The sequence below is a fragment of the Canis lupus genome, chromosome 21 (genome assembly GCF_011100685.1).
Source record: "Canis lupus familiaris isolate Mischka breed German Shepherd chromosome 21, alternate assembly UU_Cfam_GSD_1.0, whole genome shotgun sequence".
Classification (NCBI taxonomy): domain Eukaryota; kingdom Metazoa; phylum Chordata; class Mammalia; order Carnivora; family Canidae; genus Canis; species Canis lupus.
The window spans coordinates 34,669,675-34,694,136 of record NC_049242.1 but is presented as its reverse complement, the minus strand read 5'-3'; positions in this window follow the sequence as shown (position 1 = coordinate 34,694,136).

Genomic DNA, 24,462 nt, shown 5'->3' with positions numbered 1-24,462 from the left:
TAAATAAATAAAATCTTAGGGGAAAAAAAAAAGATACAGCTCACTTTTTCTAGGCTACATAATGATTCAAATTAACCATATAGCACAATCTGTTCAGCGGTCCCTATACTAATGGATATTTAAGTGACCATTTGTTACCCTTATTTGTAGCTTCGTTCTGTTGTTTTTGTTTGCTGACACAATAAAAATGCTGCAATAAACACATTCATAGACATAACTTTATTTTTTTTCTGGTCCTTTAATTTCTACAGGATAAATTCTCAAAAATGAAATTGTTTTGTTGTGAGCATCTTTTCCTTCTGTAAATAACTATTCACATCTCTACCAGTATGATAAGTGCCCTTCCTCAAGCAAAAACCTCCACTAAGTATTACCTCTGTTTAATTTTTCCTGACATGACGTGTAAGAGGTCCCTTTGATTTGCATTGCCCTAATGTCTTTCTGTTTTTTTAAGATTTTTTTTTTATTTATTCATGAGACACACAGAGAGAGAGGGAGAGAGAGAGAGAGAATGAGAGAGAGAGCGAGAGAGAGAGAGGTAGAGACAGAAGCAGGCTCCAAGCAAGGAGCCCGATGTGGGACTCGATCCCGGGTCCCCAGGATCAGGCCCTGGGCTGAAGGTGGCGCTAAACCACTGAGCCATCCAGGCTGCCCGCCCTAATGTCTTTCATATGGTGTTTGGACTTCCTCTTGGATGAATCATCTATTCATATCCTTTGCCTATTTTCCAACTGGGATGTCTTTCTTTATCAGTTTGAAAGGTATTCAAATATTTCAAATGTTAGCATTTTATCTCTTTATATGCTGCAACTTTTTCCTAGTTTATCACTTGCATTTTGACTTCATTTATGAACACTTTTTCATTCAATTTTCTATGATTTAGGTGAGTAGATATGGCTATCTTTTTCATGATAGCATCCACAAGTCTCAGTTCAAATATCTCCCACTCCACCAGGCTATGTGTATGTTCTCCTAGATTTTGATGTTGTATTATTTTATCTATGTCTTACATTTAAATCTTTAATCCAGGGCACCTAGGTAGCTCAGTAGTTGAGCATCTGCCTTAGGCTCAGGTTGTTATCCCAGGATTCTGTGATCAAGTCCCACATCAGGATCCCTGCAGGGAGCCTGCTTCTCCCTCTGCCTATGTCTCTGCCTCTCTCATGAATAAATAAATAAAATCCTTAAAAAATAAAAATAAAAAATAAATACATCTTTAATCCATCTGGAGTTTATCTTGGCATGTAGAAGGAAGAGTCTCTTCATTTACTTCTGGATGGATAGGGTCGGCGAAAGAGCAGGATATAGTACAGAAGTCATTCTTTTCCCACCAGAGCTGGCTTCCTAGGTGTGTTTTGGGTGCAATCACCCAGAACTTTACACTCAAAAGGGCCCTATGTGCCTGGTTTAATGCTTTGCTGTTACCATCTTGAAATTCTTAATGACTTGACCTTCCAGCTTGTGTTTTATAAGTGAATTCTGATGAGGCACTGAGCAGGGGGCTGGGATTCTCAGTCCCATCTCCTGCTGCCTCTCTGCTTCCTTGGGATAGTACCGGAGCGGTGGCCCCTGGTGCCCTGGCCCTACCTAGCTTCTCCCTCCCTGCTTTGGTCCCTTATCAGATATGCAAAGACTCCAGAAATTTAGCTACATGCATCCTTTCTGAAAAAGAAACTGGAGGATATACTCCATCCAAACTAGAGAATAAAACAAGAAAAGGGAAGACTGAGCTCTAGAAGCAAAGACCCAGCACTGGAGTGAGGAAAAGGGTGTTCCGTGAAGGTTCAGCTGGTCCCGAGGCTTACAGAAATTGGGGCAAACCAGAGCAGGGGGACTAAGTGTGGTGGGAGAGATGTATCCAGGGAAATAAATGAAACTGCTAGATTCCTGGTATGCTTGCTTGGCCTTACCGAGAGGAGTTTTTCAGTTGTGAGGAAGGATTAAGGGAAAAACTGGTGATGAGGTCACAAAAATATCCTAGTACCCAAGAAAATAAGATAATCATTAACTCCAAGAAAAGGAGAATGCCATAAAAGGAAGAAAATGTATTCATAGGTTACTTGTCAGCCAGCTGTGATATAATTAAATGGTCGTAGAGAAGGCAAATATTGAATGTTGATCTAACTATCCTGGGAGGATGTTGAAGGAGAAAAGTTTGAGGAAGAGAGAAGAGGAGTAAGAGAAGTAAAACTTCTCTTATCTTCCATAATAGGAAGTGAATAGGGAAAGTCTAAAGTTGAAAGTCTAAGGAACAGTGATATAAGCATTTTTTTTTTTTTTTTAGCAATATGGAGATAAATACCAGTGGAAATAGTGAGAGTTAAACATGTCTCTGGGGAGCAGAAAGAAGTTATGGGGGTATGGAGGGGGTCATAAAACTATATAAAGATTTTACTTATTCATTTGAGAGGGAAGGTACAAATGAGGGGGAGTGGCAGAGGGAGAAGCAGATGCCCCAATGAGCAGGGAGCCCAACTTGGGATTTCATCCAGAACCCTGAGATCATGACCTGAGCCAAAGACAGATGCTTAACCATCTAAGCCAGCCAGGCACCCTGACTTTTTATTATAATTTACAGTACTCTTTGCCTTTTTAAACTATATATTTGTGAGCCTTTTTAAAAATAAAAGTTAAACTTTTTAAAAACAACAGGCAGTGGGAATTCAGGATGTGTCCCACTCACATGGGTGACCAGGGTCTTGTTGTTCAAGGCAGGTCTTTACTGCCCAGACCAGGGTGGTTTCTCTTCCTTCCTTCCTTCCTTCTTTTCTTCCTTCCTTCCTTCCTTCCTTCCTTTCTCTCTTTCTTTCTTTCTTTCTTTCTTTCTTTCTTTCTTTCTTTCTTTCTTTCTTTCTTTCTTTCTAAGATTTTATTTATTTATTCATGAGAGACACAGAGAGAGAGGCAGAGACATAGGCAGAGGGAGAAGCAGGCTTCCTGCGGGAAGCCTGATGTGGGACTCAATCCCAGGACCCTGGGATCAGGCCCTGAGCAGAAGGCAGATGCTCAACCACGGAGCCACCCAGGTGTTCCTTCTGCCCAGACCAGTGTGGTTTCAGTGCTGGCCCTTTGGTATTGGTGTAAGCGGATTAGTTTTGCTTCAATCCTAAGAAATCATCAAAGAATCAGGCGATCCAAAGGTAGTTAATCTCTAATTTCAGGATTTTAAAAAAAATTGTAAAACTTTTTTTATATACTTTTCATAACAGTTCCTGATCCACTTCTTAGTCCTTCAGTTTTCATATCTGTTTTCACCTTTTCCATCTCTTTTAACTCAAAATATTTTCTTTAAATTCTCAGAGATCTTTGCAAATTTGACCTCTGCTCCAAAGACAGAATTTTCCTCTACTTTCAGCCCTTTGTCAGTTTCTCAGAAATGGCCTAGGACTTTTTTAGTCCTGAGAGTCAAAGTTAAAGAAAGTTCAGGGTCTTTCATTAAAGCAGAATAAAGAAAACCAGGATTTCAAAGAGCAATAGCAATTGAAATCTAGCTCAAGAGAATTTTACATTGTACCGAGGAAGTTATATTTATTTAAATGTCAATTCTGAATGATCACTTTGTGTATATTTAGTAGCAATTCAATTATTTTAATAGAGGATTTTTATGGGGAAAGTGTAAGTGACTAGACCAGTGGCTTTCAATCACCCAGGAAGCTTTTAAAAATACTGATGCCTGGGTTGGTCCCACTCTCAAAGATTCTAATTTAATCTGAATACAACATAGGTGTAGGAATTTTTTTTAATTCCCCTTGTTATTCTGACATGCAGCCAAATCTGGGTACCATGACACTAGATCATGTCCCAGGTGTTCTCTCTCAGTTAAAATGGCTGAGAAAAATATCTAATTTGGTAACCAAAATCCAGGTAAATTCTCATTGTGGCAAGTGCCCATATGGAATATGAATTATTGGAGGAAATAGCCAGTGGCTCTTGCAAATATAAACCTCGAAGTGACAGTAGGTATCACACAGTAATCCTTAAACCTAATCCTCGGCTTGCAATAGATTCCCAAAATGGCCTGCCAAGGGGAACATGGCTGATTGGTTACTCTATTTCATTAGGGCCTCCTTCCATGCAGACCATGCTCATTTCTTGTCAAGTGGTTTGTTTCAACTACGACATTGCCCATTTTAGAGCCGCCCTGTTTGCCCACACAACCAGCTTCTCTGCATTCCCTAATTAAAGAACTAGATGTTCCAAACATGGTTAATTCTAAGTCCTTTTGTTCTGGTCTGGCACAATGGACCAATAAAGGTTTCATGGAGCCAGTTCCCTACATGGAATTAGAGGATGCTTTGTAAGCATATGTGAAATGCCTCTTCAACAATTGCAATGGCATCTGTCTCCTTAGATAAACATGTGTTTGGACAGGATGAATCCAGTCCCTCAGCTGAGATCTGGGATTGGTGGTTGCAGTCGGCAGTTGGTGCCTGTTAGTGAAGCAGGTGAGAGGGCTGTTGAGAGAGGGTGGGGTGGGGCCTGTTCTACCAAGAGCTACAGGTAGAGGTAGGTAGAGCACTTCTGAACTGCAGAGAGGCAAGGGGTAGGTGCCAATGCACTGATCTGGAGCCCAGGTAGAAGAAGCCAGACTGACGTGGGGCCACATTGGTCTGACTCCCAGAACACAATCACCACTGGACTTCCTAGGCATCCAAGGATGGGCTCAGAGAACAAGAGAAGGAGCCAGGGAGGGAAGCAAGCCATGATCATATTCCTACAGATGATCAACACTCCAGTGTAATTGCTGGAGGAGGAAGGAAAAAAAGAAGACCCATGAGCATCTCGGGCCATCATGTCTCAGAGCCAAAAGCCTGTAAAAAGCAGGAGGGGGGCCCCTGTAAAATACCCCAGTCCTAAATCAAAGCTATCAACTCCAGTCGCAGCCTATAGCTCTGCTGCTGTGCATACCCAGGTGGGATGTCCCAAGCTGCTTCATACCCATTTTGGATGTAGTCAGGCAATTGTGCAGAAGCCCAGCTCAGACCTGAGCAATAGGGAACACACTCAAAAGGCCCCATGAGTCTGGGCCTGGCAGAGGCAGGAAATCATCAGTGGGTAATGACTGTAATCAGAACTAAAGTGGAAACAGAAGGGCATGCCTATTTGGCCCTTTGAAGGCTGGACCAGTGTCTAATTTTCCTTGTTATACTAAAGAACCAACAATTTTGATCCAATGTGTGAAATGGAAGATGGGTGCAAACTCCATCTTAATTACTAATGAAAAATATGAATTGTTATCCTCCTCCATATATGTCTAAAATAATCCTGATCCATATATAGTACAGAGTCAAACCCAGTCCACCTAAACCAGTCCCTTTATTTCCATAAATCCTTTGATCAAGGCCAAAAGCTCCAGAAAAAAAAATACTGGCTTTTTTTCTCCTAGGTTCTAAATGTTGAGAAATCTCTGCTAATCTACAACAGATATTGAACAGAATCACAGAGCTGCGGGCTATTAGACCTGAGTTCATCAAACATTTACTGAGCACCTACTTTAGGAGGTAGATACTGGGAACTGAGGATAGAAATAAATCAGACTCCAGTGCCTGCTTCCAGAAGTTGAGAGAGGAAGACCATAAACAAATCATTTTAATACAATGCAATGGATGCAAACCACAGAGATATGAATAAGTGATAGAGAGATTAGCCCTACAGTGAGGAAGAGATGGGAGAATCAGCAAAGGCTTCATGAGAGAAGTAGCCGTTGAGCATAACAATGAAGAAAAGGTAAAATGAAAGTTGAAATGTTAGCTGTGTTATTTTATAAAATGAGAATAAGGTCATTCTTTTTTTAGAGCATAATAGAAAAATAATAAATAGTTTGGGAAGGAAACTCCCACCCCAGCTCAACAATGATTTGAGCAGAGAAACAAGATGGCAGAAGGTTAAGAGGAATGGCAGCAATATCAGAAACCATGCAAAAATGACCAGTTGATTACTGGTGATGGCCAGAAGGGTGAGATCAGCATGGAGGAGAGATGTTTAGGGGTCAACCAGCATTAGCTAGTTGTCGTGGAGGTCCCTCAAAGAGTTAAAAATAGAGCTACCCTACAACCCAGCAATTGCACTGCTGGGGATCTACCCCAAAGATACGGATGCAGTGAAATGCCAGGACACCTGTACCCCGATGTTTATAGCAGCAATGGCCACAATAGCCAACTGTGGAAGGAGCCTCGGTGTCCATCAAAAGAGGAATGGATAAAGCAGCTGTGGTCTATGTATACAATGGAATATTACTCAGCCATTAGAAATGACAAATACCATTTGCTTCAACATGGATGGAACTGGAAGGTATGATGCTGAGTGAAGTAAGTCAGTCGGAGAAGGACAAACATTATATGGTCTCATTCATTTGGGGAATATAAAAAATAGTGAAAGGGAATAAAGGGAAAGGAGAGAAAATGGGTGAGGGTGACAACATGAGAGACTCCTAACTCTGGGAAATGAACAAGGGGTAGTGGAAGGGGAGGGGGCAGGGGGACGGGGTGACTGGGTGACGGGCACTGACGGGGGCACTTGATGGGATGAGCACTGGGTGTTATACTATATGTTGGCAAATTGAACTCCAATAAAAAAATATACAAAAAAATAAAACGACAGCTGTCAAGGCTTGGGGATAACCAGGTGGGGATGTGTAACTAAGAGGAAAGCAGGAGAATGTAGGGGACAGAAGAACTCATGTGAGTCTCCAGGACCTCACAAGAGAGGGAAGGTGCTTGGGGAAGTGGCCCAAATACCTAGTCATTTCACTGTGTGTCTGTTGTAGGACAGAGAAAGAAGGAACCTGCTGGGAGGAAGCATGTTTTGCCAGAGTGTGGTGGTTGTGAATCTAAGGCCACGGTTCAAGTACACAAGAAATAGGACTTCACTTTTCCATAACTCAATTTCTTTGTAAGCTCCATTCCACTGAGGTGTCCTTCTTCTTTTCCCCAAAATTAGTACAGAGAAGCGGGGCATTGGAGTGGGGTGGTGATCTGGTCTTCCGTTGTTATCTGCCCACACTGATACAAGCTCAGATGTTCTTTTGTTACCTGTCATTCCCAACAAAACACCCTATTCAGGTTTGACTTGTCCAGCCACTTCCATACCACTCTCCAGGGCCTGGGAATTAATTCTGCCTCTCCTACGCCAGGCAGGGCCTCCACGACTGTGGAGCTGTGTAAGGCCTTGTGGTATCTATGTTAGGGTGGCCAAGGCCAAGACACAGCACAGCCATGTCTTCTCTGTGGTCTTGCTGCATTTCTGGGGCTCCAGAATGAAGTGATTACAGTGGTCCCAGGGAAATGAACTGTATTAGATTCACTATTAAGCCTCAGCAAGCTGTACCAATTTGCATGCCTCCAGGTATAAGCATACTAGGTGCCAATTGCCATATAACAAAGTATTCAAAATTTAATGGCTTAAAACAATGAATGTTTATTATCTTACAATTTCTGCAGTTCAGGAATTCAGGAGTGGCTTAGCTCAGTGGTTGTGGTGAAGATGTTCCTATGAGGTTGCAAGTCAAGATATCGGCTGGGGCTGCATTCATCTGAAGGCTTGAGTGTGGAGAACCCACTTTTAAGAAGGCTCACTCAGACATTTGATTAATACTGGTTGTTGCAGGGCAGCCTGGGTGGCTCAGTGGTTTAGTGCCACCTTCAGCCCAGGGCATGGTCCTGGAGACCCGGGATCGAGTCCTGTGTCAGGCTCCCTGCATGAAGCCTGCTTCTCCCTCTGTCTATGTCTCTGCCTCTCTCTGTGTGTCTGTCATGAATAAATAAAATCTTAAAAAAAAAAAAAATACCGGTTGTTGCAGAAGGCTTCAGGTCCTCACCACATAAACCTCTTCACAGGGCTGCTTGATTATCCTCATAACATGGCAGCTGACCCCCCAAGAGTGAATGGTCCCACAGAGAAAGCAAAAAGGAAGCTATGGTGCCTTTTATATCCCGATCTCAGCAATCAGTCATGGTCACTTCAGCCACATTCTCTACTCACTAGAAACAAACCACTATGTCAAGTCCACACTCAAGGGCAGAGGATTCCACCTTCTGAAAGAGGGAGTATGAACATAGTTGTGGTCATATTTTAAAATCAGCACAATAAATAACAGAAAAAAAAACCTCAAATTATCTTGAAAAATGAAAGAGATGTATTGACTTACTAATTGGAATTCAGAGATATGGCAAATTTCAGGATATTGATTGATCCAGTGCCTCATTGCAGTAAGTCATCAAGGATCCAGTATCTTTTTGACTCTATATGCCATTATTCAAAATATCATTCTAAAGTTGGCTTTCACAAAAAAAAAAAACAAAACAAAACAAAAAAAATAAAGTTGGCTTTCCTCGTGGTCACAAGAAGGCTGCCAACAGAACTGAGGAGTTTGTGCTTCCTTGTTCATTACTAGCCAGAGAAAGAAGGCTGAACTCCTCCAATTATACGACAAGTCCCCTGTGGTCAGGGAACTCTCACATGCTGATTGGCTTAGATAGATCTGATCTCCATGAGCCAATCACTGCAGCAAAGGGGGTGGCACTACCTGACTGTTTTAGACCTGGGCTGGGGTTTAGTTATGCCCTCCCAGATCTCAAAGTCTATACGAGGGAGGGAGATTGCAGATGCAGGGGAAGAAACAGTGTTTACTGTTTCTCCCAGAAGGCCTGGGAGAGGGGTGTGGCAAACAAAGTGCTGGTTCCAGAAAGCGCTAATGTCAACAGCCAGAGCTCAACCCCCTGAGGTTGGAAAGAGACTGGAAGTCACCCTCTCACTCAGCCACCTCACCTACAGCGCTCAAGACCCAGACAGCCCACCCAGAGGAGATGCAGCTAGGTCAATAAGCTTCTCCTTTAGGAGGCAGAGAGTCCATAAACATGAATACATTAGTCACCTTGAGTTTTGTCCCTTGATTTATAAGATTCCAAGAGCTCAGGCTCAAGGGTTTAGAGCTTAAACTGGGAAGGAGATGGAGTAAAGGAAAGGACAAGAGGAAAGGGGAAGAGAGGAACACTCACACAGGCTATTATCACCAATCCTCTTCCTCCTGGCCCCCTACACAGCCTCCCTCTCTAATCGCATCAAGGCCATAATGGGTTATCCCAAATGACAAGAGCCCCAAGCCTCAGCGTTGAGCACACCCAGAGTAGGGGCTCACTATGTTGGGCCCTATATCAGCCTTCTAGGGCTGCTGTAACAAAGTAACACAAGCTGTATGGCTTAAAACAACAGAAATGTATTCTCTCACAGATCTGGAGGCCAGCAGTCCAAAATCAAGGCATTGAGAGGGATATACTTTCCCTTAGACTCTGGCTAGAATCAATCCCTCCTTGCCTCATCCTAGCTTCTGGTGGTGGTCAGAAATCCTCACCAGTATTCAATGCAATGGCATCACTCCAATCTGCCCATCATCCCATGGCCTTCTCCTTATATGTCTGTTGATCCTGTTTCCAGGTACTGGGAAACTAGGGATTTCGACAGGTGGGGGGACAGAGTTCAACCCACAGCAGGCCCCCTCCATTCATTCCTCCCTCAGTGCTTGTGGCAATAACTGACGAACAACTGTGGTTCTTTCCCTTAAAAGATAATCATGTATTTCCAGTCTAGTCACCCTAAAGGGACTTGGAAGGCAAAATGAGGGAATGCCCTATCTGCTGGTCCTTCAAGAATATAATACACTGGCTCACACATGGCTGCAGGGCTGGCGATTCTCTGTTGAATCAGTCTGTCTGTGTACTAAATGCCTACCCGGGCTTATGGCTTCCTGAACCCGGGATTTGTACCAAAGCTGCAGTCAGGCTGCAGTGATTAATATAAACCTAGCCTCACTCTCCTCTCAGGGCCTGGGTTTCCTCATCGGTAAAGTCTAGAGACCTCTCGTATCTGACAGCGACTTTAAAGTGGACACTTTTGCCCCGAATCAGTACCCCAGTTAATACATGGCCATTTAGTGAGTGTCCCTTGAGACCTGCAGGAAGGCTCGTCAGAGTTATTAAAGGCCCCTCCACCCCGGGACAGTGTATATTTGAGTATGCAGATTCCAAACTGATATAATAAAGAAGCTACTGCTCTTCTCTTCCCAGGAGCCAGTGCTTTGTATTCATACAGGATATCTTGACGCCCAGCAGACACCTCTTCACACACATATAAATCACACAGAGCAAAATGCAGGGCAAAATGTCTGAATCACAGAAGAGTCGGGCTAATTCACTCTGCAGAATCACTCAGCAGCCAGTGTTCTCTTGGCTTGTTTGGCAACTGCATAAAAGCTAAACAGCTTTCCCCACAGAAGGAAAAGAATCTCTGTGACCCAACAGGACAGAGACTGGAACAACACGCAGTCAGGGAGGCCTGCAAAGGTCAGCAGGGGGACCCAAGAACCACATGCAAAGGCCACAGGGTCCTTTGGGGCAGCCACATCAAATCCATCAATCAGCAATGAGCCTGAGCAGGAAGGCCTTGCTGAGGGCTGGGGATGGACAGCATAGGACCAAACTCTAAGGAAGGAGGACTGAGAGGACTCACAGAGAATCAGGACCCAGGCATGCAAGGGCAGGGCTCCCAGCCCAACCCGGGAGTCCACACCCAGCAAAGAATCTGATGGGATGAATGCTGATTAAACTGGGGCTGGAGTGGCAGACTGGTGGGCCCTGCAAAGTGGAGGGAGTGCGGAGAAGAAGAATTCAATGCAAGCCATGTATCAAGAGTAGGAGGTCGGGCAGCCTGGGTGGCTCAGTGGTTTAGACCCGCCTTAAGCCCAGGGCATGATCCTGGAGACCTGAGATCGAGTCCCACGTCAGGCTCCCTGCGTGGAGCCTGCTTCTTCCTCTGCCTGTGTATTGTGTCTCTCATGAATAAATAAATAAAATCTTAAAAAAAAAGAGAAAAAGAGTAGGAGGTCCTTTGACTTGGTAGTTCTGGAGACTCAGGGATCCCCCAAGTGTGTGAAATAGCAGGCTCCCAAGTAGCAATTCCAAACCCACCCATTAGACCTCTGGGCCAGGTAGGTTGAGTCCAGGCAGGGCTGGAGGGCAGAACCAGACACTGCACCCATTCAACCTGTTCTTCTAGGGCCCCAGGAGGGCACTGCTGCTCCACCCACTTCCAACCAATCTTCACCACACCCCATCTGTCAGTGAAAAGCAGTGTAGGCAGAGACTAAGATCTCGAATCAGAAGATTAGACTTGAATCCTAACCCTGAATTCATCATCTTTGTAATGCTGGACAAATTATGTAACTAAACTAAGTCGTTATACCTTCATCTTCAAAAGGGAAAATAATCATACCTGCTTCCCAGGGTGGTTGTGAGGAATCAGCGAGATGATGCACATAAGTAGTTCAAGTGGCTACCGTAGTGCCTGATACACAATATGCACTAAATATGTGTATCCTTCCTCTCTCCTATGTAAAAATGTGCAGGGCTTGTGCATACGGTGAGGACTGTCTACAGGACAGAATCCAGAGGCAGGCTAAACATCCTCTAGTTTGACAGTTGACAGTTAAAATCCCATGCAGCAGATGGCACTCTGAGCCCCCAAGACTGTCGCATGTCTCAAAATAAGAAAATCAGAAAACTAGAGTTCTCTTTCCAGGTCAAAAAGAGGTTGTCATCCCAGTAACAGTAGTTCCGGGAAAAGGTGCCCTCTCCAGGCCTCACTCACTTGTCCCCAACTAATTAAAAACTGATCTTGCTGTGGCCCCAGAAAACTGACTACTGTCCCTCCTCCTCCCTGGGAGATGAGAAGGGAGCATGTCTCAGGGAGGACTCTGCTTATATCCCCTCACCACCCACCCCTCCCACTGAAAACAGAAAGAGATGCCAAAAGATGTGTATCCCCTTTGCAGAGCCCAGACAGCTCCCAAAACATGCTGCTTAGAGACATGGCCTGGCATTTTGGGAGCTGAACAGTGTAAATGAGTATTTTGGAAGACTCCGTAAAGATGTCCAAGTCCTACGCCCCAAAACCTATAAATATATTAACTTCCATGATAGAGAACTCTGCAGACATAATTGAGTGAAGGATCGAGATGAGGACAGAAGCCCCATTAGGCAGGTGGGCCCAATGTAATCCCAAGAGTCCTTATAAGAGAGAGGCACGAGGGTCAGAGACAAAGGGAGGCGTGGTGATGATGAATCAGAAATCAGAGGATGTCCCAGGAGCCAAGGAATGAGCTCAGTCTCTAAAACCTGAAGGAGGCAAGGAGTGGATTCTCCCCTAGAACGTAGAAGGAACACAGCCTTTGATTTTAGCCTCATAAGACTTGCTGCAGACTTCTGACCTCCCAGATGGTAAGATAATAAGCTTGTGTTGTCTTAAGCAGTGGGGTTTGTAGTGTTTTGTTAAGCAGTAATTGGAAAACTACTGAAAGAACCAAAGAGGTAAAACCCAAAGTTACACAGCTCTAGTGCATGGAGGGGCTGCAACGGGGCTCATTCTCCTCCCACTCCAGGCCTCTGGGGCACCCAGAAGCCAAGAGCTCTGTCCAAGGAGACAAGAGACAGCTCTGCTTTGTGGGTGTACCCCTCCGGGGCTGTGCACTGGGTCACATCTCTGCCAGTCCTTGCTCCTGAAGTACCTCCTTCCCCTAGACAGCCCCTCCACCTGTCCTACGAATTGCAAAGTGGCAGATAGGGAAGAGTGGAGGGAATGCCTGGAATCAAAGAGCATTTTCCTTTGTTTGTTTGTTTGTTTTAAGATTTTATGTATTTATTCATGGGAGACACAGAGAGAGAGAGAAAGAGAGAGAGGCAGAGACACAGGCAGAGGGAGAGGCAGGCTCCCTGTGGGGAGCGTAATGCAGGACTCGATCCCAGGACCTCAGGATCACAACCTGAGCTGAAGGCAGATGCTCAACCATTGAGCCACCCAGGTGCCCCAAGAGCATTTTTCCTTTGTGATCTGCTGCTCCCCAGCCACCAGCATCTTTCTGACGAATCACTGTCCACAGCAACAAGGTCTCATATCCTAAACCAGTAAAAACAATATCTAAAGTGTGAGTTCTATCATTTTTAAAACTGCCTACAAGTGCTTACAGACTGAATCCTTTTCTTTTCTTTCTTTCTTTTTTCTTTTTTTTTTTTTTTTTTTAAGAGCAGCATGATTCATGCAAGGATGGCATTTTAGGGCTTCAGTCTTTCATTGAGTACCTACTGCTCGGCTGTATTTATAGATTTGGAAGTCCTACCATATTTCAGAAAGACCTAGTACATACGTACTGCAAATGTCTTTCTGAGCAGGGCTGTGTGGTGGATCAGAGGTGGAAGCTGTGTATGTGGAGGAAAGAGCCATCGCCCAGAAGACAAGAACTCAGAACTCTGGTTCTTAGTTCTGCTCACTTGAGTGTGAGCTGAATTCACTGGGTTCCCTCCATGCTGCTACAGGGGGAGGTAGCATACAGGACAGGTTGAGTCAGAGGTCTTGACTGCAAACAACAGAAAGAATTCTGGTTAAGGAGAAGGGACTTTGGGATGCCTGGGTGGCTCAGGGGTTGAGCATCTGCCTTCAACTCAGGGCGTGATCCTGGGGTCCTGGGATGAGTCCCCCACCAGGCTCCCTGCAGGGAGCCTGCTTCTCCCTCTGCCTATGTCTTTGCCTCTCTCTGTGTCTCTCATGAATAAATAAATAAAATCTTTTTTTTTTTAAGGGAATTTACCGTAAGGTTACAGAAGGATCAGAATCAAGGGAAGTTGGAACCCTTGGTTCAGTCTGAACCTGCTAGAACCCAAAGTAGCCTAGTCACTGGAAATCCAGGCAACACACTGATTGCTATGGCCCAGTCAGCAGGAGGCTACTACTGCACCTAAAAACCTCCAACCAATCTAACTTAGTCTTTGCAACATGTCCTCCAGACTCTCAGAAAAAAAAAAAAAAAAAAATCTGTTCCATTGACTAAACTCAGGTCACAGCACATCCCTACCTATACCTGGGTACTCACTGGAAAGATTTTGGAGTCTTCAGCTTTGAAAATGGAGGGCACAAGGGGCAACCATGTGAGGGAAATAATTCCTTTACAGCAGTAGTTCTCAAAATGTGGTCTTGGACCAGCAGCAGGATTATCTGACAACTTTTTAGAAAGGCACATTCTCAGGCCCCACCCTCGACCTACTGAATCAGAAACTAGGGTGGGGCCCAGCCACCTGTTTTAACACCCACCCACCTACCCCCACCCCCCAGGTAATAGTGAAACACCTGTTTGAGAACCACTTCCCTGCAGGAAATCCAAATGCTACAAAAAAAAAGTTGACTGTTGCTGTCAAACCAAAACTTAACAATTGCCCAGAGTGTAGGTTAAAAGTCAGAGTTAGGAGCAAGACTGGCAGGAACGGTAAATAAAATGTTGGGAGAAAGAGCACCTATTTTTGTCTTTATTGACGTGTGTGTAAACACAGCTTCACAACAAATCGCCAACCCCTCCTCCCAATCACCTAGAGGGCCCTTCACCCTCTCCTACAAACGCTCTGGACCCTCCTGTTGCTCAGCCTCCTTCTATCCTCCCTCAAGTTATTCAACCCCCAGGACGTGGCCCTCCTACGCTGCAAATCTAAAACCGTCTGTTGAGACCCTTGCAAGCCAACAGATCGCTGTCCCCTGGCCTAGGAAATGTCCGTCAGTCCTGTCTGTCCCTCTGGTCCCAGTGCTCTTCTGCCCCAGCACGGAGAAGCTGGTTCCATGGCTTAGGGTCCTCTTAGATCCCACACCGCTCAGCCAGGCCAGGACCCTGGGAGGTGTAGCCTGGAAGTTTTAGACTGAGTTGGGGGGACACCATGTGGCCATGCCCAGTATGACACATCAAACCAGGGGGTTCTGTTCTTGATGTGGTGGTATTTTGTCAAAACTATGAAGCTGTGGCAATGATAAGGATATTTTTGAGAATTAAACTAAAGCTCACCCACAATTATGCCAACAAGATTATTTTTATTCCCACCCTTGAATATTTTCTGACCGTTTTAACCACAACACCCAGTCCAATGAGCCTCCCTTTCTGTATGATCATCAGCATTTTGTGTGTTCATTCAAGGTTTCTGCAGTCATGCTCTTCAGTGATCATCAAGAGCCGACCCTCAAATGTCAGTGCAATGCAATGGGATGAAAAGGCACTGAATTGGGGGGAGGCATGTGGTTAAGGGCTCCATTTCTGGGGTGACACAGAACGGGGTTCAATACCCAGCTCTGCTGATTACCAGCTGTGTGATCTTGGGCATGTTTCTTACCCCTTCTGTACCAGGTGAAGAATATTACCTACCATACAGGGTTGTTATGAGAACTGAATAAAAATGTGTGAGGAGACACTTAACCCGGAGCCTGGCCACAGCCCTAACACTTTAAATGCATCACCATTGGAACCATCACAACTCACGCCAGCCGAAGACCTCTCTTGGATGGGATCCCTGAATCTGCAAATCTATAAGTTGACTCATAGCTGGAAGAAAAAACATCAAGTAGGCAGCCTAGACTTTAGCAACTAGGACTTTTGGGACAGGCAAACAGGACTCCAGGCCAGGTGTCTCTTGCCCCATTCCTCAGTGTCACTACCAAACTCTGTCCCTGGTCCAGGTTCTCACCTACAAAGAAAGAAAGGGGTTCCCGACCATGACCTTCATCTAAAATACAGTGTGCTCAGAAAAGCGGAAACAAGCTTAGGATTCTCTCCAGGATGCATTACCCTACAAGGCACTTAAGATTCGTTCAAGGACAATTTGATGTATCTGCCTGCAATCTACTGTATACTCTGCCCAGACATTTCTTTCTACGGGAATTATCATGCTTCCAACTAACCCCCAAGAAACAAAACAAACAAAAAACAGAGGGAAGAAAAACCCAGAGTCCCCTAGAAGAGTATGTAAGAGAATTCTCACCCACTGGCATCGTCCAGAGAGCGAGACAGCCACTTGGTGACCAAGTCTTCATGAAATCCCCTACACGTGTCAGGCAGGGGGTAAAAGCTCCATCAGGCCCTGCCTCCATCCTCAAGAGCTCCTCTTTATGTAGAGGACAGGCATAAGACAGACATAAACATGTATACCAACAGCTACTTTTTTTTTTTTTAAGATTTTTCTTTATTTGAGAGAGAGCTAGTGAGAGAGAGAAGAGGGGGAGGGAGAAGCAGACTCACCCAGGCGTCCCTATACCAACAACTCTTGATAGTTTCGTAAGTGCTGGCACGCAGTGATGTTCGAGTGCGACGGGAATGGGGAAGCGAGCCATCCATTCTGCCCTGACCAGTCAAGGGAGGCTTCATGGAGGAGATGTCCTTTAAAGGAGGGTCAGATTATATTGGTGGAGAGGCTCACACAGGGCTGAATCCGTGAGAAAGCTGTTTAGCCTACTGAACACCACAAAGCTGAACTAGGATGGGGCCCTGGGCTAGAGTGGAGGGAAGGGGTGCGTCAGAAAAGTCTGGGAGAGCAAGTTAAAATTCAGATTCCCAGACCCTGCCTTGAGACCCAGATCTTAGTAGGTCTGAGTGGCCTGAGAATCTGAAGAGTTTGCAAGTCCCTCCCTGGGGGTGATGTTAGGACAGATAATCCACATACCTACCATGCTCATTAACCCCACAGCCATCCTAGTCATCCCTCCTGTGGCTGCTCTGGCCTCTGCCTGGAAGGTTCTTTCCATTCTGCTCTCATTTGACAAATGCTTTCTCTTTCAAGACCCAGAAGCTTGGGGCACCCGAGTAGCTCAGGGGTTGAGCGTCTGACTTTGGCTCAGGTTGTGATCCCGGGGTCCTGAGATTGATCCCCATGGGGAGCCTGCCTCTCCCTCTGCCTGTGTCTCTGCCTCTGTGTAACTCATAATTAAATAAATAAAATCTTAAAAAAAAAAACAGCAGTTCAAGCACTGATCGGTAAAACCTTGTAAAGGATATCGTTTTTGTGCCGGGCACCAAATGACTACTCTGTGTGGGTTATTTCATTTAATCTTCCAAACAATCCTATCTAGTAGGTCTCCTAATAAGCCCCATTTTACAGATGAGGAAACTGAGGCACAGAACAGTGAAGTAACTGACCCATGGTCCTACTGCTGGGATGTGTTTTGTCTGTATCCCCCACTGGACTGCTGACCCCATGACACCAAAGTTCTGTCTCTGTGGCCCCGGAGCCCGGGACAGGGCACAGCACACCGCAGTTGTTTAGTACACACCTATCCACAAACACTCCCTCCTTCCATCTGTGACCCTCAGCCAGTGTCCAGATCTGCCCTCTCCTTCTGCCCTCTTTCCTATCCTCCCCCCCTGCCCTCACCTCTCCTTTTTGGTATTGGAGGGAAGGGCACAGCAGAGAGTGGGACCCCTTCCTGCAGGTCCTGGGGCCCCGGGGAAGGATTCAGCAGTGCCTGAGCACAGCCCTGCCCTGTTGTTGACTAAGTGACAAGAGTACCAAGGAATGTGCTTTCCCTGTTTGTGGAAACTTTCTCCTGGGTCATCTGGGAGCTGGAGCTCTCTCCCAACTGTCGGGCTGGTCTCCTGCAAGTCTCCTCCTCCCCGGGGCTTGGGGCCAAGCCTCTCCCTGGCAGCTGCTCTCCCTCTGGCTCTGGCTCTTTCTCGGGTCTCCTTTTTTGCTCCCCTCCCTGCATTCTTTCTACCTTCCCTTCCCTTTTTTCCTTCCTACTTCTCCTTAGGTTTTTCTTTCTCGCACTTTCTCTTCCCCACTCCTCCTCCTTCCCTCTCTCTCTCTCCCTCCCCTCCCCGCCTCCCTTCCTCTCTCTGCTTGCTGGCTCCTCTCTCTCTCTCTGCTGATCTCTGTGTGTGTCTGTCTCTGCCCATCTCTATTTCTCCGACTCCGTGATCTGTCTCCTTCTCTCTGCTTCTCTCTCCTCTCCCCTCTCCCCCTGTCCTGCCCTTCCACCCCCTTCCCCCACATAGGGCACAGTTTCCTCCGTGGCTTCTCCCACACTCCCAGAAGGAGGTCCATCAGCTGCCCTGCTCCCACCTCTCTGCGTCAGAGCTTCCAGGCCCCTGGGGGCCCTGGGCCCTTCCCTCCAGCATCTTCGACCTTCCTCCCCCTGGCCCCTTTCTCCTGTGAGTCCTCATTACTGCCTTCTCACCTCAAACTGTGCCCCACTGCGCTCCCGAGGGCCCTCTCTTTTGCCCATCTGGGGATCTCCTCCCCATGCTCCCCACACTCTGTCTCCCCAGCTCCCTTCAGTCAGCCAAGAAAAAAAAAAAAAGTAGTATTCCCGGGCCAGGCCAGGGGCCCCCACCCTCCCCTTCTGCTGCCCTCAGGCATACTGCACAAGTGCTGGAGGGGAGCCGAAGGGGCCCAGTCCCATCTGGAAGGCACCCAAGTCCGAGGTGATGGGGCCTCCTGCACCCACCCTGCCGGCTGTAGGCTGCAGAATGGTTCCTAAACAGCCGAATCTTTTTCCTGCAGCCTCACTTGGCCTCACCCAGGCCTCTAGGGCCTAACTGACTCATTGAGGCTGGGGGGGATTTCCTGCTGCTCCTGCCATCCGCCTCCCCCTCCCCGTGGTTGGAGGCAGGCCCTGGAGGCTGGGAGCACTGCAGTTGCTCACCAAAAGGCTCAGATCTTCAGCTGCCCTCACCTTCTCCCTGCCTAAAGCCTCTGCTCCAGGGATAGAAGCTGTCAGGGGGCTTCCAAGCTGGCTTAGGGTGATGGTGGGGGGCCAGAGGGGGCCTAGCAAGTGAGCATAAAGATCCAGCTGCAAGGAAAGAGGAGAGGCTTTAGAGCGAGTACCAGAAATCTTCAAGCAGTTCCCTGGGTTCCTTTCTTCAATAAACACTTAACTGACACCTCCTGGGTGTCAGAGATAAGAGAACCCTGCCTCTGCCCTCTAGGGCTGGTGGGAGAGAAACACAAACAAGCAGCAAATACAGTGTGATAAATGCAGTCATTGAAATGGATAATTATGGGAGGAGCTGTTTATTGAGCACATATTAAATGCTGTAAACTGGTCTAAGCATCTTACTTATTTCAACCCTCATTCTATGGACAAAGAAACAGGACCAGTTAGCTGCGCAGCTAACAAACAGTGGAGCTAGGATTGGTAAACCGCCAAATTGACTCCAAGTTACTGCCTCCTTACTGAACGAGTTGCCATGGGTAAAGCCACCTACACCTAAACTCGAGGGGGTTGGGGTACAAGTGAGCAAAACGGAGGGGAAGGCTTCAAAGAGAAGGGGAAGCCTGCTTGGTGTTTGAAGGATGAATAGGAGCTCCCCTGGTAATCAGAGGACAAAGGAACATTTTTTTTCTCTGATGACATTCTTAAAATTTGAAATAATTTCTGGTCACCAAAAACATTGTAAATAACTTAGTTAATATTTAATTCAGAAATTTCCCTTAGGATCCCAACATGATTGGGCTCCTAAAAAAAAAAGTGCCAATTAGTATTTAACAGTAATATTAAAGTCAACTTTAAAGAAGACAAAAAAATCACCGTAACATGGCTTTTTAGTTGCTTCTGTTTCCTTCCAATTCATGGCAGTAAATGCACGAACACTTTGCGGTATTCTGTTAGTTTGCCCCATTAGGGTGGCCACGTGAATGTCAGAGTCCTTGATGGGATTTACAGATGTTCTCTAAGTGGATGTTTTAGCATCGGTAACATTTCTCTGAGTCACTTTTTTTATGGAATAGAATCTAATATCCCTCTGGAAATCATTTGTTTCTTGCTTGGCAAAGAAGACACATCTGACATATGTGTACCTGCTTTGGGGAACTGTCTTCACAGAGGATGCTGAGTCCTTACCAGGTGGCCAAGGACCGGGCCTCCTTCCCAAATGAATCTTTTGCCCCCCAAAACTCTGCTAGTGTCAAGCAGCCATGCCAACCCAATGTTCTTGGAACATGCCAAGAATGCTCTCATCTCGAGGTCTTTGCCCTTCCTTGTCCCTCTGTCTCTAGTATCTTTCCTCTTCTCTCCTCAGATTCTATAGGATCCAAATGAAGTCCATCTTGTCAGTAAAGCTTTTTCCAAATCCTCAGGGATTTTTCCTGCCTCTGAACCCTACCAGTTCTATTTATTTATTTATTTATTTATTTATTTATTTATTTATTTATTTAAGAGAAAACAGAGGAAGAATGAGAAGGAGAGACAGACTCCCCACTGAGCAAAGAGCCTAACGTGGGACTCAATCCCAGGACCCTGAGATCATGACCTGAGCCCAAGGTGCTGGGCCACCCAGGTGCTGCATGACTGTTCAAGTTAGTATATCCTCGGTAACTGTGAGCAGGGGTCACAGGCATTTGGCCCTGGATCGTGAAATCCCAGAACCATGGAATTCCACTCAGGTGCAACGTCCCTAGAACCACTCAATTGTCACTCGTTTTTAATGTGGAATTCTTTCGTGGGTAATTTTATAATGTTGGTAGATTATGACTTTTATTAAACTAATGCTCTTTTAGATCTATTTGCAAACTCCAATCTGTTCTTTTTCAATATCAGTAATAGCAAAAAAATAACAGTAGCAACTAGGTATTCAGTGCTTATTATGTAGTGAGCACTTCTTGCATTGCACTAAGCATTATCTTATTAGACTCTCCCAATAACTTTTATTGTCCCCATTTTACAGATGAGGAAACTAAGGCTCAGAGAGGTTCAGAGGATTTCCCAAGGTCACATCATTAGTCAGTAGGTGCACTAGGATTTGAATCTGGCTCAGTCTGACTCTGGGTCCATGTTCTATTCTTATGGCAAGAAATGCTAGTGTTTTGTGTCACATATGACCAGCAACATAATCAACACACAATGGAGAAGGGTCAACTGTGAGCAGAAGGCCCAGGAGGAGAAATAGGATATAGTCCTTGATTTTAAGATCTTCTCATCTAGGAGATGGAGCATGCCTGCAAGTAATACAGCAGCACAAAGCAACGAGTGGTATTGACTGTTAGAACTGGTGGGTTCTCTCCCTCTGCCTCTGCCCCCTGCTCATGCTCTCACTCTCTCTCTCAAATAAATAAAATCATTTTTTTAATTAAAAAAAAAAAACAGTCATTACATTGTTTCCAGATTTCTGAATGACCTGCCAAGCTAACTCAGTCTCCTAGAGTGTTGGAAGTGGGAGCTGCTCCGGGGACAGCCCACCCACCCTTCTCCTACACATAAGGAAGCCGCAGCCCTCACAGAGTCACTGGCAGGTGAGTGGCAGAGCCAGAATTCTGAATCCCAATATCCCTCCCTCCAGCTCAGGCCCAGCATTCACCATATCATGCTGATTCCTTGGAGAATGAGCTGCTCCGGGATCACCACGGACACTGGGATTTGATCTCAAAAGTGTGTTTATTCCCATGAGCTCCACTGAGCGACTGTGATTATAGACTACAGGTAAAAGAGTGTGACTTGTTCAGAAGCTTTTAAATGAAAAACGATTCTGTTGTTAAAACCTTTGACCTCCTCCAGTGACTCTTATCTAAATTTCCCATTTTCTGATAGAATAGTTCATGCACAAAAATGCTAAGCAACTTCTACAATGGACCTCTTTGCAAGTGTTCCTGCTCAGCATTTAAATCTGGCCTCTATGCTGTAAACTCACTGCTTTAAAAGGCAGCTCTGGGGACTATTAAAGAGTTCCCAAACTGCCTGGGATTCATATGTAGAGACACTTTGGCATATGGAAACAAACAGGACAAGAAGGCCTGCATAGAAGCAGGCCATGCTCCTGGCACACCATGGGCCCAGATAGGAGGCCTCTTGCTGCTGCAGTTCTGCCTGGGAGGGAAGCAGAAGATAAAGAAATGTTTGTTGAGTGAATGACTGATTACCAAGATGGAATTCAGTAATTACCCACAGCACCATCAGTCATTTCTGAGCAAGTACAATTTCACAAACAGAATCGTCACCCACCTGGCTTACAGGACAGGGCTTGGCTCCTGTCTGAATGTCCTGGGGCCTTCTCAGATGATGCACTGTAGGAGTTCCTGGCACATAGAACTTGCAATAAAATTTGCTCAGTGGTGCATCTTGCCTGAATCAAATTTAACAGTCACGAAGTCCCCATTAAGGCGCTTGGCAGGAAAGGTCCAATCCTGCTGAGCAGAAGCTTGCCTTGATTGATGATGAAGCCCCATCAAATCTGAGACCCGGATTAGACCCAGCAGAAGCTCCCTTCCATCCCTCATCTTCTGCGAAATCAGCCATCACTCATTCTGAGAATCGAGCAGATCTGCTTCTGGCTCACTGTCACTTTATCACAAGCCCAGCCCTGACCTCATCCTCACACATGTGACCTCAGAGCCTGTCACTCATGATTCATGGCCCACACACCTGTCAGATTAATCCTGAGTGTTAGTGCACTACCCTAGCTGGGTCCAGAATCCACAATGCCACCTCCTTTAGAAATCGTGATATGTGCTCTTCCTCCCAAGCTAATTCTGTGGGTCGATTGCTCTGCCTCTACTGATGCATAGAATCCCAGCTGGGGCCATTTGTTGAACACTTACTATGTGCCAGGAGCTTAGCTGACCATTTTGTAGACATTATCTTATTCCTGATAGCTGGATGAGGAGGATTTTATTATATCCCTTTTGTATGTGTGGAAAATGGAAGCTCAAAGACCAAGTAACAGGCCTGAGGTCATGCAACTAACAGGTGGCAGAGCGAGGACTAGTGCTCACATGTGTCTGAGTCCAAATCCCAAGCTTGTACCCTCTGGGCTCTACAGCAGCCTCTGTTACATTGTCTGTCATTGTTGAAGTAGAGCACTGTGCACCCGTGCGTGAAGACCAGGCAGGCAGGATGGGAGGCAGCTGGAATGGGTCCAAGCCTAGCCTCATCTGTCCATCCATTCATCCATCCAGCAGATGTTGGTAACTACAGGCCAGGTGCTGCAGCAGGGATAAATTGCACAGAGGTCTTGTGAACATGAGGACTTCAAAGACAAACAACGATGTCTTTGGGTTGCTTCTGTCTGTGGCCCATGTGTGTTCCCTTTTACCTCCAGTTCTTGGTTCTTGAGACCTGGATCACATGAAGCACAGAGCACAGGGCCAAGTGTCACTGCTGCTGATCCCATGGCAGATCTTTATCCCAGGGGAACTCAAAGAGTAGAGTCATCTACAGCCTTTCCTTTCCACCTGTCTGGAACTGCTTTTTGACTACACCCCTGAATGACCTGCTAGTAGCAATATTTCTGGAGACCTTACAATTCAAGTCAAAGTGTCTGGTGTTTCTTCAGCTACTGGCTTTACCTGACACAGAAGGGCTAGGAGGCCCTGGATAAGTTCTGCTTAATGGGCCTTACCACCCCCTAACACTCCTGTACTGCTAATGATATTTTCTTCCTTCTCCTAGGAAACCAGTAAGATTAGATAATTGTGACTCACTCTTGAGCTTAGGTCACACCAAGTCTGCGTGCACCCTTCCAGAAGATTGTACTTCTTACAACAAATGGAATGTGAAATGGGCACAAGATTTCTGTAACAATTTCTCTGTGTCCAGAAATTACATTCCCTTGTACTTTATTCTTGTTAAGGCTACAGAAAGCTTGCCCATGGGGACTGCCCTTCTCAAGCAGAGGATCACTCCAATTTCTTCCCTAGGGAAGGTAACTCAAAGAGATTGATGGAGCTCACATGATGCAGTTCAGGCCAAGAGCTGCAGGCAAATGACTTCTGTCTTCACCCACTCAGAACAAGTGGGCCATTCCAGCTACGGGGTGTAAAACCATTGTGTTCTTGCACAAAGTAGCAATACACCACTGATATTTCTTTTACTTCTCTAACAGCTATGAAAAGAAAATTGCATATGGTGATACAGACTTTGTGGGGGAACAAATCCATTTCTAAAAGTTATCCTAAAGAATTAACTGCAGCTGCACACAGAGATGTCTATGGCTATATTACATTGATGTAACAGAAAAAAATATAGGGAACAAGTGTAACTTAATTATGGAAAATCCATTGGAGGAATACCAAGCAGTTCTTTAAAACCATGTACAATGATATCTAAAAATATGGCAAAATAGTTACTATATGTTAAATGTAGAGGTTACATGATATGTATGGCATGGTCCCAATTTTGCACATGAAAGAGGTTTGTGGCATATATATATAAGGGAAAAAGAGATGGCAAAATTATTTCTGGGTTTTTCTTTATTCTCCAATTTTTCTGCCAGAATATGTATTTTTTTCTTGTCATTTTAAGTTGAAAAGAACGTTACTATTTTTAAAAAGATAAGATAAATAATGGTAGTAAGACCTTGGGAAGAAAGTCTCTATAATTGAACACTAATAGAGCTTTAAGCTTGCTAACAGCTAAGAAATGGAAAATTTTCATGTTTCGTAATAATTATTAGATAAATGTTTATCTTCTAAAAAACACTCTTCTTTATTCTTACAGTAGGCTTGTTAGTTAAGCTTCTATAACATGAAAACATTTTTATACTTGTAAACTATTCTAAGGGGAAAAAGGGAGGAGAATGATTTGAAAGTACTGTTTGTACTGCATTCTTGTTGTTTTCACTACTCAGTGTACATTTATCTTCTGGCACCTACACCCTGATTTTCTGCTCTGGCACCACCCCCA